Here is a 17,467-nt window from a genome sequence, read left to right as displayed (position 1 = left end):
TTGTATATCCCTTGTCATCCAAGGTTCCCTTTGCTTGTTGGTCCCACCCTTGACCTTTACGGGAACATGTTGGCGTTTTACTCTCTCTATTTCCCTTCTGAAAGCCTCCCACTGCTTTGATGTGGATTTTCCTATAAGTAGCTGCTCCCAGTCCACTTTGGCCAGATCCTGCCTTATCATATTAAAATCGGCCTTCCCCCAATTTAGAACCCTTATTTCCGGGCCGTCTTTGTCTTTTTCCATGACCACCTTAAATCTCACCGAATTATGGTCACTGTCGCCAAAATGCTCTCCTACTGACACTTCCACCACTTGCCCGGCTACATTCCCTAGAATTAGGTCCAGTACCGCCCCCTCTCTTGTAGGACTTTCTACATGTTGGCTCAAAAAGCTCTCCTGGATGCACTTTAAGAATTCTGCACCCTCTAAGCCTTTCACACTCTGACTATCCCAATTAATATTGGGGAAGTTGAAATCCCCCACTAGTATTACCCTATTATTTTCGCACTTCTCTGAGATTTGCCTACATATCTGTTCCTCTATCTCCCCCTGACTGTTTGGGGGCCTATAGTACATTCCCAGCAAAGTGCTTGCCCCCTTTTTGTTTTTAAGTTCTACCCATATGGCCTCATTAGAGGAACCCGCTAATATATCATCCCTCCTTACAGCAGTAATTGACTCCATAATTAATATTGCAACACCCCCTCCTCTTTTACACCCCCCTCTGTCTCGCCTGAAGATTCTATACCCTGGAATATTGAGCTGCCAGTCCTGACCCTCCCTCAACCATGTCTCCGTGATAGCAACAATATCGTACTCCCATGTGGTTCAACAACAACTTCAGTTCATCCACCTTATTTGCAAGACTCCTTGCATTAAAATAAATGCCTTCCAGCCTTGCCATATTCCCTTTTGCCTTCACATATTTGCTCTGCCTTCCCAGCTGACTTGTTTTTTCCTCCGTATTTGGCTGTAAATCACCCCCTACTATAGCTCCACTCTGTATCCCATCCCCCTGCCAAGTTAGTTTAAACCCCCCCCCCAACAGTGCTAGCAAACCTCCCCGCAAGGATATTGGTCCCCCTCTGGTTCAGGTGTAAACCGTCCGACTTGTACAAGTCCCACCTTTCCCAGAAGCAGACCCAGTGATCCAGGAAACTAAAGCCTTCCCTCCTGCACCATCCCTTTAGCCACGCATTCATCTGTTCTATCTTCCTATTCCTATACTCACTAGCACATGGCACCGGGAGTAATCCAGAGACTACAACCTTTGAGGTCCTGCTCTTTAATCTTCTACCTAGCTCCCTAAATTCTTGCTGCAGGACCTCATCCCTCTTTTTACCTATGTCGTTGGTACCAATGTGGACCACGACCTCTGGCTGTTCGCCCTCCCCCTCCAGAATGCCCTGCAGCCGCTCAGTGACATCCTTGACCCTGGCACCAGGGAGGCAACAAACCATCCTGGATTCACGTCTACGGCCACAGAAACGCCTATCTGTTCCCCTTACTATAGAATCCCCTACCACTATTGCGCTCCCACTCTTTTTCCTCCCTTCCTGGGCAGCAGGAGCACCCCCAGTGCCAGGAAGTTGGCTGCTGCTGCCTTCCCCGGGTAAGTCATGCCCCCCAACAGTATCCAAAGCGGTATACCTGGTTGAAAGGGGGATGGCCACAGGGGTCCCCTGCACTACCTGCCTGCTTCTATTGTTCCGCCTGGTGGTCACCCATTTCCCTTCTGCCTGTGCAGCCCTACCCTGCAGTGTGACCAACTCACTGTACGAGTAATTCGCGACCCTCTCAGCATCGTGAATGCTCCACAACCCATCCACCCGCAGCTCCAGTGCCCCAAGACGGCCCGTTAGTAGCTGCAGCTGGATGCATTTCTGGCACACGTGTTGGTCAGGGACACTGGCTGCGTCCCTGAATTCCCACATAGAGCAAGAGGAGCATATGACGGGGCTGGGCTCTCCTGGCATGACCTACCCCTTTAATCAATTTAAATTAAATTAATTCAATACCACCAGTAAAGTAAGCCTTACCTGGTCTCTGGAGCCCTTTGTAGACCCGCTCTACCGCTGAAGCACCCGCCGAAGCTCTGAGGCCTTGCCTCACCTGACTCCCTGACTCACCCAACGCTCAGCACTCTGTTGAAACCGCACTCAGAGCAAAATCGCACTTCAAAGCCTGTTTTTATAGGCCCTGAAACAAAGACTTGCTGAGCCCAGCTACAGGAGAACCAGGTTAACCAGATTACTCCAGTTTCCCTTGTTAACTGCCTGCAGCTGCTCTGAGTTGTAGGACTTGTTTATCCCTTTTTAACCCTGCTTAAAGCTGGGAAATTTAGATTTTAAACAGTAAACAGTACACAGTAAATGTGAAACAAACAAAAGTTTGATTTCATCAACCAGTTAAGACTGGTGTATTTGGATTTCCAGAAGGCATTCGATAAGGTGCCACATAAACAGTTACTGCACAAGATAAGAGCTCACAGGGTTGGGGGTAATATATTGGCATGGATAGAGGGTTGGCTAATGAACAGGAAGCAGAGTCGGGGTAAATGGGTCATTTTCCGGTTGGCAAACAGTAGTAACTAGTGGGGTGCCACAGGGATCAGCGCTGGGGCCTCAACTATTTACAATCTATATTAATGACTTGGATGAAGGGACCGAGTGTATTGTAGCCAAGTTTGCTGATGATACAAAGATAGGTGGGTTAGCAAGTTGTGAGGAGGACACAGAGTCTGCAAAGGGATATAGACAGGTTCAGTGAGTGGGCAAAAATTGGGCAGATGGAGTATAATGTGGGAAAATGTGAGGTTATCCACTTTGGAAGGAAGAATGAAAAAGCAAATTATTAATTAAATGGAGTGAGACTGCCAAATGCTGCGAATTTTTCGAGGGGGTGACTAGGGGGGTGGATGAGGGAAATGCTGTGGATGTGGTTTACATGGACTTCAGTAAAGCTTTTGACAAAGTCCCGCATAGGAGACTGGTCAAGAAGGTAAGAGCCCATGGGATCCAGGGTGCCTTGGCGCGTTGGATCCTAAACTAGCTGAGTGGCAGGAGGCAGAGGGTGATGGTCGAAGGTTGCTTTTGTGACTGGAAGCCTGTGTCCAGTGGGGTACCTCAGGGATCGGTGCTGGGTCCCTTGTTGTTTGTGATCTACATAAATGATTTGGATGAGAATGTAAAAGGTATGATCAGTAAGTTCGCAGATGACACGAAAATTGGTGGGGTGGTAAATTGCGAGGAGGAAAGCCTCAGGCTACAGGACGATATAAACGGGTTGGTCAGATGGGCGGAAAAGTGGCAAATGGAATTTAACCCTGAAAAGTGCGAGGTGATGCATTTTGGATGGACAAATAAGGCAAGGGAATACACAATGAGTGGTAGGACCCTAGGAAGTACAGAGGGTCAGAGGGACCTTGGTGTACATGTACATAGATCCCTGAAGGCAGCGGAACAGGTAGATAAGGTGGTAAAAAAGGCATATGGGATACTTGCCTTCATTAGCCGAGGCATAGAATATAAGAGCAGGGAGGTTATGATGGAGCTGTACAAAATGCTGGTGAGGCCACAGCGGGAATACTGTGTGCAGTTCTGGTCGCCTCACTATAGGAAGGATGTGATTGCTTTGGAGAGGGTGCAGAGAAGATTCACCAGGATGTTACCTGGGATGGAGCGCCTCAGCTATGAAGAAAGACTAAACAGGCTGGGGTTGTTTTCCTTGGAGCAAAGAAGGCTGAGGGGGGACCTGATTGAGGTGTACAAAATGATGAGGGGCATAGATAGGGTAGATAAAGAGGAACTTTTCCCCTTAGTAGGGGGGTCAATAACAAGGGGGCATAGATTCAAGGTAAGGGGCAGGAGGTTTGGAGGGGATTTGAGGAGGAACTTTTTCACCCAGAGAGTGGTTGGAATCTGGAACTCACTGCCTGAAAGGGTGGTAGAGGCAGGAACCCTCATAACATTCAAGAAGCATTTGGATGAGCACTTGAAATGCCATTGCATACAAGGCTATGGACCAAATGCTGGAAAATGGGATTAAACTGGACAGGGATTGATGGTCGGCGCAGACACGATGGGCCGAAGGGCCTCTTTCTGTGCTGTATAACTCTATGACTCTATGGCCTAGAAATTCATTGACGCCACTTTTGGGGCGCTAAAGTGGGGCGTCCGCTAAAGTTTGCGGCCGCCGCCAAATCGATGCCACTTCTCCGATATTCATTAGCTTCGCCCTAGGAGTTCGGGTGAGCGCTAAAACTGCTGCTGGACGCCTCTCTTTGGGCGCTAAGCCGGAGGTGCTGATCGATAGCGCCGAGGCCGGGCGCAGCGCAGGTGCGGCCATCTCGTGATTGACAGCAGACACCCTGCCGCCGGCCAGCTCTTAATGGGGAAGGGTCGACTGTGTCTGCTGCCACGCCCTGGATAGTGGAGCCCTCCAGCTAGGCCTGAACACTGCTGCTGGACCCAAATAGCGCCTGAAGACATGGAGAAGGCCCGTGAACGTGCGCAGCGCTTCTCAGAGCGTGATCTGAGTGTGCTGATTGCTGCTGTGGAGAAGAGGCGCCATGTTTTGTACCCGGACAATGGCAAGAAGGCGACGGTCCGCGTCTACAGGAGAGCCTGGAGGCATGTCGCCAGCAAGCTGTCAGCCAACAGCGACGTCCCCAGGAGCGGTGCCCAATGCCGCAAAAAGTTAAATGACCTCACACGCATTGTCAGGGTGAGTACCCTTTCCAGTGACCTCCTCATCCTTGCATGTGCACCTCACATTATAGGCAAAGGAACCTGAAAGCTCTAATGGCCAGCCTTCATCCAGCAGCTATGGGACAGGCATGAGCATCAATTGCACATTTTGCACTTAACACACTGGCCAAGCTATTCCACCATGGGAGGCATTGCACACCAGATCATGGCAACACGCTGGCCAGGCTATTCCACCATGGGAGGCAGTGCACACCAGATCATGGCGACACACTGGCCAGGCTATTCCACCATGGGAGGCAGTGCACACCAAATCATGGCGACACACTGGCCAGGCTATTCCACCATGGGAGGCAGTGCACACAAGATCACGGCGACACACTGTACTTAGAGGCCGTCCTTTCTCTTGCAGGCCAAGCTGGCGAATAATCGCAAGAGCCGGACTGCGACCGGGGGAGGCCGACCCCATATCCAGCCACTCACCGACCTGCAACATCGCGTGGAGTGCCTCATCGGTGGCCGGGTGATTGGGCCCGTTGCATGTGGAGATGCCGACCCTGTTCTGGGCAGCAATGGAAAGGACATCACCTTTTGCACCTCTCTCGTCCCACTTGCGCATCAGATCTACATCCTTTGCCACTGTCCGACCAATGCGCTGAATGCCACCACTCATGCATCCCGCACTGACGCCCTCTCCTCACTCTAAAGCTACTCTTGTGCCTTCCTGCTTTCAGATGGTGAAGAGGAGGTTCCTGAACTTGCCAGAGACAGACCCTCCGAAGAGGAGCAGGAGGAGGAGCAAGAGGAAGGCGGCCCATCAGGGGAACCCTCAGCCGCGGCCACCCAGGCCAATGTAGGGGACACGTCTTCCCTGGAGGGCAGCGTGGCGGAAGTGTCGAAGGGGAGGGGAGCTCCTGGGACCTGCGGGCTGCAGAAAGGCGGGAGGGGGGTGGAAGCTCGGCGGCCTTCTCCCCAGAGGGGGGAAGCGCCGGAGGGGAGTCCAATTGCTGGGCCCAGCGGCCTCCAGCAACGCAGGAAGGGTCGGTCAGCTCGGCGGCCTTCTCCCCAGAGGGAGAGTCCGGCCTCCAGTCAGGAGATGCTCTTCGCCGAGGAGATGGAACGCCTCGAAGACTTGTCCGCGGACTCGGAGCGCCGGCACACGGAGCTCATGGCGGCAGTGGCACGGTTGCCTGAGTCCATCGACTCCCTCGGAGTGTGGCCGAGTTCGGGCCCTCAGAGGCCACCAGTCGGGCGGAATACCGGGCAGATCAGGCAGCGAGTCGGGCGGAATTCGGGGCAGCTCTGTCAGCGACTGGCCAGGTGATCAGTGGTGCCGTCCAGTCACTGGCTGCTCTGATGCGGTCAGTGAACAGGTCAACACGGGCACTCACTGCTGCCACACTCGCTGTGTCAGCCAGGCATCGCCAGGGCACCCGGCGCGCTGCAGCAGCACAGCGGTCTGTCCCTCGGCAGATTGGTGCGCATGCTGCAGTGCTGGCCCGGGCGAGTGCCAGTGTCTCAGGCGACCAGCGAGCGCCTGCCATCCGCCAGCTTGCCGCCATTCCTCCAGCCGCCACTGCCAGTCCCCCAGTGGAGCTGCCAGGAGCTGCTGCAGTGACTGATGCTGGCCAGCCACAGCTGCAGCAATCAACAGCCGGCCGCTCGACGCCCAGACCTCGACTAGGCCGACCCCCAAGGGCATGTGCCCCTCAGGAGCCTGCCCCCAACCTTGCAGCAGCCAATGGCCTTACTTTGAGGCGGAGCAGCAGGGCGGGCAGGGGCCACCCAAAGATGGCCAAGGCATCGCCCTAGCAGGCCAAATAGTCGAATGTGTGGCCATTTGTGTTTGTTTCTTGAGGCCGAGAATTGGATGTTTGTTTTTTGAAGGCCGATGATGTGATGTTTGTTTTTGACGAAGGCTGAGAATGACGGCCATTTTAGTTGCCCTATTTTGTTAATCCTCTCCAGGTTGTGGGAGCGAGTAATGTGTTTGAGTGTTTTTTGGGGGTTTCGTCTGTTTTTGGTTTTCATGTGGGAAGGGCCCAGAGTTTGTACAATAAACCATTTTATTTATTCACATTGTCCATGTTTGATCTTTGAAGTGTTTGTTGCCTTAACCGGCTGAGGGCTTGCGGAGCGGCTGCAATCATGTTCTATCATTGGCACAAGCCATTCCCTGACAGGGGGCCTAGAAGTGACGTTCAATAAGCCGCCGACGGGCGGCCCTTGGACCTTGTGCGTCCCTCCTGGGCTGGTACTCCTCGTCCTCATCGTCCTCATGCTCCTCCTGCTCCTCCTCCTGAGGTGGTGGTCCAACGTGAGGTGGCAGTGCCTGAGTCCTGCGGATAGCCAGGTTGTGCAGCATGCAGCAAATGACGACAAATTGGGAGACTCGATCCTGTGAATACTGGAGGGCTCCCCCGGAGCGATCGAGACAGCGGAACCGTTGCTTGAGCACGCTGATTGTTTGTTCTATGAGGCTCCTCGTCGCTTGATGGCTCTCGTTGTATGCCTCTTCAGCAGGGGTTGTGGGCGCGTGGAGCGGGGTCATGAGCCAGGTACACAAAGGATAGCCTTTGTCCCCGATAAGCCATCCTCTTGGGGGAGGCTGTGCCTGGAACATGTCAGCCACAGTTGTCTGTCGCAGGATAAAGGCATCGTGGCTGCTGCCTGGAAAGCGGGCATTGACAGCTAGGATGTGCTGCCTGTGGTCACACACCAGCTGTACATTGAGGGAATGGTAGCCCTTCCGGTTGCGGTAATCCTCGGCATGCTCAAGAGGTGCTCGCAAAGCCACATGCGTGCAGTCAATGGCACCCTGCACCATGGGGAAGCCCGCTATTCTTGCAAACCCCACTGCACGCTGCTGCTGCTTGTCCAGGGTCATGGGGAAGGAGATGAATTGATGTCTCCTTCTGAAAAGGGCTTCGGTCACCTGACGGATGCAGCAATGCACGGCGAACTGGGAGATGTTAGCGATGTCCCCAGTAGCGGATTGGAAGGAGCCAGAGGCATAGAAGTTGAGAGCCACCGTCACCTTCACTGCCACCGACAGAGGCGTCCTGCACATCAGCTGTGGCTGCAGATCTCTCTGAAGCAGCCGGCAGATGTCTGCAACCACCTCCCTTCGGAATCACAGCCTCCTAACACACATCGCGGCAGACATGGTCAGATAGGAGGTCTGCTGGCGGTATACCCTGCATGGGTAAGGCCTCAGTTGGCGACGCCTGTTGCCCCCTCTGCGTCTAGCCAGGGCTGCCACTCTCTCACGGCGTCTGTAAGCCCTTCTGGCACAAGGCTGAAAATCAGCGTTGCCACCCAATGCAGCCCCCATTATATGCTGGCAAACACTGAGCTCTGAATGAAGGCAAAGATAATTGGTAAGCTCTGGCCTGAGCCAAAAATACCTGTCCAAGTGTTGGTCCAAACCAGTAAACTCTCCTCCTTGGTCTCTGTCCAAAAAACCGTTGCACAAGAGTGAATGCTGCAAAATGGCTGGCCTTTATACTGCTGGGTAAGTGCCCTTTAATTTGCGCTCCCCGCGGCCCGCCTCGGCTGTGTACCGTTCCACTTCACAGTCGCTCGGGCCGCCCGGCGCACAATGGGCCGGCGCGAGTGAAGTTCCGGTTCGGGGCGCACAAAAGGCGTTGCACTAGCAAATGACGTCATGATGTGCGCGCGCAGCAGGGCGCGCGCTAAGACTTTGCGCCGGCGCTAAATGTGTACTGAAGTTGGGGCGAGGCGCAGATCGCGCTGCGCCCGGCCGCTAAGCGCCTAGCGCTCGAAATCTTCTCCTCCTAAGGCGCTAACGGCTGCCGCGCCCAACTGAATTTCTAGGCCTATGACTCTAAAGGGATCTGGGGGTCCTAGTACATGAAACACAAAAAGTTAGCATGCAGGCACAGCAGGTAATTAGGAAGGCTAATGGAATGTTGGCCTTTATTGCAAGGGGTATGGAGTATAAAAGTAGGGAAGTTTTGATGCAACTTTACAGGGCGCTGGTAGACCGCACCTGGAGTACTGCGTACAGTTTTGGTCTCCATATTTAAGGAAGGATATATTTGCATTGGAGGCAGTTCAGAGAAGGTTCACGAGGTTGATTCCTGGAATGAAGGGGTTACATAGAAACATAGAAGATAGGAGCAGGAGTAGGCCATTTGGCCCCTCGAGCCTGCTCCGCCATTTACTGCGATCAAGGCTGATCATCCAAATTCAGTACCCTGTCCCTGCTTTCTCCCCATACCCTTTGATCCCTTTAGCCTTAAGAAATATATCTAACTCCTTCTTGAATATATTTAATGAATTGGCCTCTACTGCCTTCTGTGGTAGAGAATTCCACAGGTTCACCACTCTCTGGGTGAAGAAATTCCTCCACATCTCAGCCCTAAATGACTTACCCCTTATCCTTAGACTGTGACCCCTGGTTCTGGACTCTCCCGCCATCGGGAACAGCCTTCCTGCATCTAGTCTCTCTAGTCCTGTTAGAATTTTATAAGTTTCAATGAGATCCCTTCTCATTCTTCTAAACTCCAGCGAGTATAAGCCCAATCGACCCAATCGCTCCTCATACGTCATCCCAGGTATCAGTCTGGTGAATCTTCACTGCACTCCCTCCATGGCAAGAACATCCTTCCTCAGATAAGGCGACCAAAATTGCACACAATACTCAAGGTGTGGTGTCACCAAGGCCCTGTACAACTGCAGCAAGACATCCTTGTTCCTGTACTCAAACCCTCTCGCTATGAAGGCCAACATACCATTTGCCGTCTTAACCGTCTGCTGCACCTGCATGATTACCTTCAGCGACTGGTGCACAAGGACACCCAGGTCTCATTGCACTTCCCCTTTTCCCAATCTATTGCCGTTCAAATATTAATCTGCCTTCCTGTTTTTGCCACCAAAGTGGATAACCTCACATTTATCCACATTATACTGCAACTGCCATGCATCTGCCCAATCACCCAACCTGTCCAAATCATACTGGAGTTTCTCTGCATCCTCCTCACAGCACACATGCCCACTCAGCTTTGTATCATCTGCAAACTTGGAGATATTACATCTAGTTCCCTTGTCTAGATCATTTATATATATTGTGAATAGCTGGGGTCCTAGCACCGATCCCTGCGGTACCCCACTAGTCACTGCCTGCCACGCAAAAAACGACCCATTTATTCCAACTTTTTGCTTCCTGTCTGCCAACCAGTTTTCTATCCAAGACAGTACCTTACCCCCAAGCCCATGAGCTTTAACTTTGCACGCTAATCTCTTATGTGGGACCTTATCGAAAGCCTTTTGAAAGTCCAAATACACCACATCCACTGGTTCTCCCTTATCTATTCTACCAGTCACATCCTCAAAAAATTCCAGTAGATTAGTCAAGCATGATTTACCTTTTGTAAATCCATGTTGACTTTGTCCGATCCTGTCGCTGTTTTCCAGGTGCTCTGTTATTACATCTTTTATAATGGACTCTAGCATTTGATGTATGATGAAAGTTTGAGCAGGTTGAGCCTTTACTCATTGGAGTTTAGAAGAATGAGAGGGGATCTTATTGAACCATATAAGATACTGAGGGGGACTGACAGAGTGGATGCTGAGAGGATGTTTCCCCTCGTGGGGGTATCTAGAACTAGGGGGCATAGTCTCAGAATAAGAGGTCATGCACTTAAGACGGAGATGAGGAGGAATTTCTTCTCTCTGAGGGTCATGAATCTTTGGAATTCTCTTCCCCAGAGAGCTGTGGAGGCGGAGTCATTGAATATATTCAAGGCGGAGACTGACAGACATTTGAACTACAGGGGAGTCGAGGGGTGTGGGGAGAGAGCGGGCCAGTGGTGTTGAGGCCAAGATTGGATCAGCCATGATCTTATTGAATGGCGGAGCAGGCTCGAGGGGCCGATTGGCCGACTCCTGCTCCTGTTTCTTATGTTCTTATGACCTTATAAGATGTGAGATTGTTCAAGGGATAGAAACAGATGACATGAAATAGTACCATAAACTGGAAGAACCAGCAGGTCTTTTGCTGTCCATCGTTTCCGTATGCTCATATTTTAATTTTGCCCCAATCGGTGATTTACAAGATCATCAGGGTCTCTGTGCACGTGATCACTTGGAGACACTGTAACACACTGTAGTGTACATCAGCATAAAATGAACACAGACTGCATGCCAGTGCAGACTGCATACATTGATATACACTGCGCTATTCTAATTTCATATACACTGCGGGGCCTGTGATAACGCTCCTGTGAAGCACCTTGGGACGTTTTACTATATTAAAGACATTGGCCCAGAAATTCGGGTCCCCACGGGTGAGTACACACGGGGTACTCACGCGTAGGCCCAACGAAAGTGCCGATTTTGTGCATGCACTGCGCATGCGCGGGAAACCGACACTTCCGTTCCCCTGAAAGAAGGGGTTCAGAGGTGGAACGTGTGCGCGGGAGAGGCAGCGCGTGCGCATCGAACTTACGTTTTTGTTTGCAGGTTTCTCCGGGAGGATAAGTCTCCAGCAGTTACACTTTTAAAAAGCAGGCGTAAGGCCTGCTTTTAACAAGGAAAGTGGTGAATTAATTAAAATTAAAACATTTTTTCCACAGGTTTATTATTTTTAAATACTTTAAAGAAAGGTAAGTTTATTTTTAGCCCCGTTAGAAAATGTAATTAATTTTTTCAAAAATTTAAATTATTGTTTGAAATAGTTATTTCATGTAATTTATAGTTATTTTAAAAATTTGATTTTTTTAAAAATGTATTTGAAGATTTACTGATGTTTTGGGGGCTTATAGTACTTCAAGGTTTGACAGCTCTTCCTGTCAAACTTATGAATGAAGCATTTCCTGCTACCATTGGCTCTCCATGGCCCACGTGATCCCAGGGGATGCATCAAACTAACTGTGCCCCTGGGATACGCAAGCACTGCGCGCCGGCAGTTGGAATCCGATGCGGGCCCACAGCTCAACGGCCCATGCGCTAGGTAAGTGCAGGTCGGGGGCTTGCACCCGCGGGAAGCCTCCGACCCAAATTTCTGGGCCATTACATTAACACATGTTGTTGAAGCAAGTCTGAGGGGGGGAGGGTGAACAGCCAGAGGTCGTGGTCCATATAACGACATAGGTAGAAAGAGGGATGAGGTCCTGCAGGCCGATTTCAGGGAGCTAGGAAAGAGATTAAACAGCAGGACCTCAAAGGTAGTAATCTCTGGATTACTCCCAGTGCCACGTGCTCGTGAGTACAGGAATAGGAGGATAGAACAGATGAATGTGTGGCTGGAGAGATGGTGCTGGAGGGAGGGCTTTAGATTCCTGGAGCATTGGGACCAGTTCTGGGCGAGGTGGGACCTGTACAGGCCGGACGGGTTGCACCTCAACAGGGCTGGAACAAATATCCTCGCAGGGAGGTTTGCTCGTGCTGTTGGGGAGGGTTTAAACTAGTTTGGCAGGGGGATGGGCAACAGGATGTAACATTAGAAAGGGGAAATAAAGTGCTCAAAGGATTGGGAGAGGCAGAGAGCACTAGAGTAAGAAATAATAAGGTATTGGGGGGGTCAAACTAAGAGAGAATACAGGATGGTCTAAGGTGGGTTTACAATGTGTGTATGTGAACGCACGAAGCCTAGTAAACAAGGTAAGTGAGCTGCAGGCACAAATAGACACATGGGAATATGATGTTGTGGCAATAACTGAGACCTGGCTCAAAAAAGGGCAGGATTGGGTATTAAATATTCCTGGTTATAAAGTTCAGGAAGATGGGGAAGGAAAGATAGGTGGTGTGGCAGTATTGGTGAAGGAGAATGTTACAGTGCTGGAGAGGGAGGATGTCCTGGAGGGGTCAAGGACAGGATCTATTTGGCGAGAGTTAAGAAATAACTCAGTCGTTGAGTATATTAAAGGCTGAGATCGATAGATTATTGGACTCTAGGGGAACCAAGGGATATGGGGATTGCGCGGGAAGGTGGAGTTGAGATCGATGATCAGTCTTGATCTTATTGAACGGCAGAGCAAGCTCGAGGGGCCATATGGCCGACTTCTGCTCCTAATTCTTATGTTTTTATGTTCCCCCCTCCTTCCTCCCCCTCCTTCCTCCCCCTTCCCCCCTCCTCCCTCCCCCCTCCCCCTCCACCCTTCCCCCCTCCCCCTTCCCCCCTCCTCCCTTCCCCAGAGTGGAGACCGGAGTGATACATTATTTTAAACAGAGTGTGCAGGGGCTCTTACATCGTGGATATGGTAGATTAGTGGTTATGTTGCAGAGCTAATAAATCAGAGAATGTGAGCACAAATTCCACCATGGCAGTATGAGGAATTTGTTTTAAACATTTCTAGAAATAAAAAGCTGTCGGATTGTTGTAAACACACATCTGGTTCATTAATGTCCTTTAGGGAAGGAAATCTAGCATCGTTACCCGGTCTGGCCTGTATGTGACTCCAGTCCCACAGCAATGTGGTTGCCTCTGAACTTCCCTCTGAAGCCCCGCAGTTGTATCAGGGCAACAAGGGGTGGGCAATAAGTGCTGTACCTGCCAGCAATGCCCGCATCTCGAGAATGAATTTAAAAATACTAAACACAAACACTCAACACGCTAACATTTACAGTTCTGACTTTTTATTTCAATTTTTAAAAAATTAGATTTTCCCACAACAATCTAAAAAATACACATACTCTTGTACAATAGTAAAAAAAAATAATGAAGCAGAGCCAAGCGTTTTGTGTTAAAACACGGTTATAAAATTCTGCACGAGACAAGCACCATTGCATCTTTGCTGACTGAGGAACCGAAGACTGGGCTGTAGATGGCCGCTCTCCTCTACCTGGGGCCCGGCTTGTTCGGGCTCCTCTTCAGCAAGGATGTGGGGGCCTCTTCTCGGCCCCATGCAACGTTGTGCCAGCTCGCTCAAGGTCATATTTCAAGTCACTACGCAGAGCATTCGAAACACTGGGCAAATGCGAATAAGCACAGGGGGCTGTTGTTTTATGTACCTGGCTCTTGAACGTGAGTTATTACAGGCCCTTTCAGGGGGGGGTGTCTGCAGATTCCACACAGGTTTCATCGGGAACGTTTAGCATAACTTCTCTACTTTTCAATTCTATCCCTCTAGAAATAAACCTCAGTGCTTGGTTTGCTTTTTTATGGCCTTGCTAACCTGTGTCGCTACTTTTAGTGATTTGTGTGTTTGTACTCCGAGATCCCTTTGTTCCTCTACCCCATTTAGATTCTTATTTTCCAAGTAATATGTGACCTGCCTACTTATCTTACCAAAATGTAATACCTTAATGATTAACGGACAGAAAACAGAGAGTAGGAATAAACAGGACATTTTCAGGTTGGCACGGTGTAACTAGTTGGGTACTACAAGGATCAGTGTTGGGGCCTCAGCTATTTACAATCTATATCAATGACTTAGATGAGGGGACCGAGTGTAATATATTCAAGTTTGCTGACGATACAAAGCTAGGTGTGAAGAGGATACAAAGAACCTTCAAAGCTATATAGACGGGTTAAGTGAGTGGACAATAAGGTGGCAGATGCTGTTTAATCTGGGGAAGTGTTAAATTATCCACTTTGGCAGTAAGTATGGAAAAGCAGAATATTTTTTAAAAGGTGAGAGATTGGGAAGTGTTGGTATTCAGAGAGATTTGGGGGTCCTTGAACACAAATCACAGAAAGTTAACATGCAGATACAGCAAGCAATTGGGAGGGCGAATGGTAATGTTGGCCTTTATTGCAAGGGGGTTAGAGTATAAGAGTAAGGAAGTCTTGCTGGAATTGTACAGGGCCTTGGTGAGACCACACCTGGAGTAATGTGCACAGTTTAGGTCTCCTTATCATTGCCTTAGAGGCGGTGCAATGTTCATTAGACTGATCCCGGAGATGAGAGGGTTGTCCCATGAGGAGAGATTGAGTAGATTGGGCCGATACTCTCTGGAGTTTAGAAGAATGAGAAGTGATCTCATTGAAACCTATAAAATTCTTACAGGGCATGACAGGGTAGATGCCGAGAGGTTGTTTCCCCTGGCTGGAGTGTTTAGAACTAGGGGGCATAGTCTCAGGATAAGGGGTCGGCCATTTAAGTCTGAGATGAGGGAATTCTCTGCCCCAGAGGGCTGTGAATGCTGAGTCGCTGAGTATATTCATGGGTGAGAGCGATAGATTTTTGGACTCTAGGGGAATCAAGGGATATGGAGATCGGGCGGGAAAGTGGAGTTGAGGTCGATGATCAGCCATGATCTTATTGAATGGCGGAGCAGGCTCGAGGGGCCGAATGGCCGACTCCTGCTCCTAATTCTTATGTTCTTAGAAAGGATCAACAGTGTGCGTTTGGTCCTTATCAAAGTCTGTGTGACTGCTCCTCCTCATTAATCGCTTTGCAGCCTTCACATCAGTCACCCGCCATCCTACTCCAGTTCCTCTCCTCCAGAGCCCAGCTCGTTGCACTGCCCTCGGCCCCCTCCTATTTCTCATCTACATGCTGCTCCTCGGTGACATCACTGGCAGGCATGTACTGATCTTCCACGATAACACCCAGCTCTACCCCATCACTACTCTTCCACTGCCTCTGTGTTTTCAGAATGCTTGTCCTACATCCAATCTTGGATAAGCTGCCATTTGCTCCAACTTAACATTGGGAAGACCGAAGCCATTTTCATCATCTCCAGCCAGAAACTCCGTATCTTCACCGCCTATTCCATCCCCCCACCCGCACCCCCACCCCCACCCCCACCCGCACCCCCCACCCCCACCGCTCACTGGCACAAACTGATCAATAGTGACAGCAGTCAGATAAAGGGGGTTGACGGGAAAAATTCAGGATGTTTCTGGGGGGGTGGGGGCGGGGGGCCGGCCCAATAATTCCCCAGAGTGGACAACCTTTGCTGGGTTTCCTGGTAATTGGGTTCCTGAAAAGCACCCGGGATATTCACCCTTGACATCACTGACACCCCGGAACATCTGGGGGGGTCAGGAGCTGAGGTTCCCAGAGAACTGAGATCCCAACACTTCTGCCAGGATCAGATGGCCACGGTTTGTCAGTGCCATTTTCTTTGAATCCAGCTAATCAGAGATCCAATATTCCACAACATCATCTCAGCGACAAGGAGAGAGCAGCTTTCTTGAGAATCCCCACTCTCCAGCTCAGCCTGATCTCCTCGTCTTCTGCCTGCTGCATGTAGACAATATGCAAGAATCGCACCAGCCGCTGAATGTTTACAATCAGAGTGCAGCAAACACAATGGCCCATTTTTATCATCACTGACTGATTATTGACGGGCTTTTCTCAGTGCTGAAGACAATGACTAATGTGCAACGCTGTCTGTATCTCCCACCGTTTGCTCTATAAAACAAGAAGTCAACCATTCTCCAGCGAGCGACAGTATCAGCAAAATACATTGTTACTGATGAAAATCACCAAGGCAGCATTTCACCATAAAGAGGGAGTGTACCACCCTCCGTTTAAAAATAAGAGGGGGACATCACTAGAATCTATTAGAAAGAGAAACCATCACTCGGGTCCATTCTATAGAAAGTGTGACAGAATTAAAGCCCATTGTAAAAAGAAAGTGACATTACTAGGGTCCATTATAAAGAGGGAGTGATGTCACTTGGGTCCATTATAAAGAGGGAGTGATGTCACTTGGGTCCATTATAAAGAGGGAGTGATGTCACTAGGGTCCATTATAAAGAGGGAGTGATGTCACTCGAGTCCATTATAAAGAGGGAGTGATGTCACTAGGGTCCATTATAAAGAGGGAGTGATGTCACTAGGGTCCATTATAAAGAGGGAGTGATGTCACTAGGGTCTATTATAAAGAGGGAGTGATGTCACTAGGGTCCATTATAAAGAGGGAGTGATGTCACTCGAGTCCATTATAAAGAGGGAGTGATGTCACTAGGGTCCATTATAAAGAGGGAGTGATGTCACTCGGCTCCATTATAAAGAGGGAGTGATGTCACTAGGGTCTATTATAAAGAGGGAGTGATGTCACTAGGGTCCATTATAAAGAGGGAGTGATGTCACTAGGGTCCATTATAAAGAGGGAGTGATGTCACTAGGGTCCATTATAAAGAGGGAGTGATGTCACTAGGGTCCATTATAAAGAGGGAGTGATGTCACTAGGGTCCATTATAAAGAGGGAGTGATGTCACTCGGCTCCATTATAAAGAGGGAGTGATGTCACTCGGCTCCATTATAAAGAGGGAGTGATGTCACTCGGCTCCATTATAAAGAGGGAGTGATGTCACTCGGCTCCATTATAAAGAGGGAGTGATGTCACTAGGGTCCATTATAAAGAGGGAGTGATGTCACTAGGGTCCATTATAAAAAGGGAGTGATGTCACTAGGGTCCATTATAAAGAGGGAGTGATGTCACTAGGGTCCATTATAAAGAGGGAGTGATGTCACTAGGGTCCATTATAAAGAGGGAGTGATGTCACTAGGGTCCATTATAAAGAGGGAGTGATGTCACTCGGCTCCATTATAAAGAGGGAGTGATGTCACTAGGGTCCATTATAAAGAGGGAGTGATGTCACTTGGGTCCATTATAAAGAGGGAGTGATGTCACTTGGGTCCATTATAAAGAGGGAGTGATGTCACTTGGGTCCATTATAAAGAGGGAGTGATGTCACGAGGCTCCAGGAGGCAGGTCCGTGTGCATATTGGGGTTGTACACCAAACAGAGCAAAGCTCTTACTCTGACTCCAATGTTGAGTCACTAACAATGTGAGGAGGGGTCTCACCATCAAGACCCATTGTAAAGAGGGAATCCTT

The sequence above is a fragment of the Somniosus microcephalus genome, chromosome 3 (genome assembly GCF_052327205.1).
Source record: "Somniosus microcephalus isolate GS21.2 chromosome 3, FLI_Smic_1.0, whole genome shotgun sequence".
In the NCBI taxonomy this organism is placed as follows: domain Eukaryota; kingdom Metazoa; phylum Chordata; class Chondrichthyes; order Squaliformes; family Somniosidae; genus Somniosus; species Somniosus microcephalus.
Note: the sequence above shows the minus strand (reverse complement) of the source record.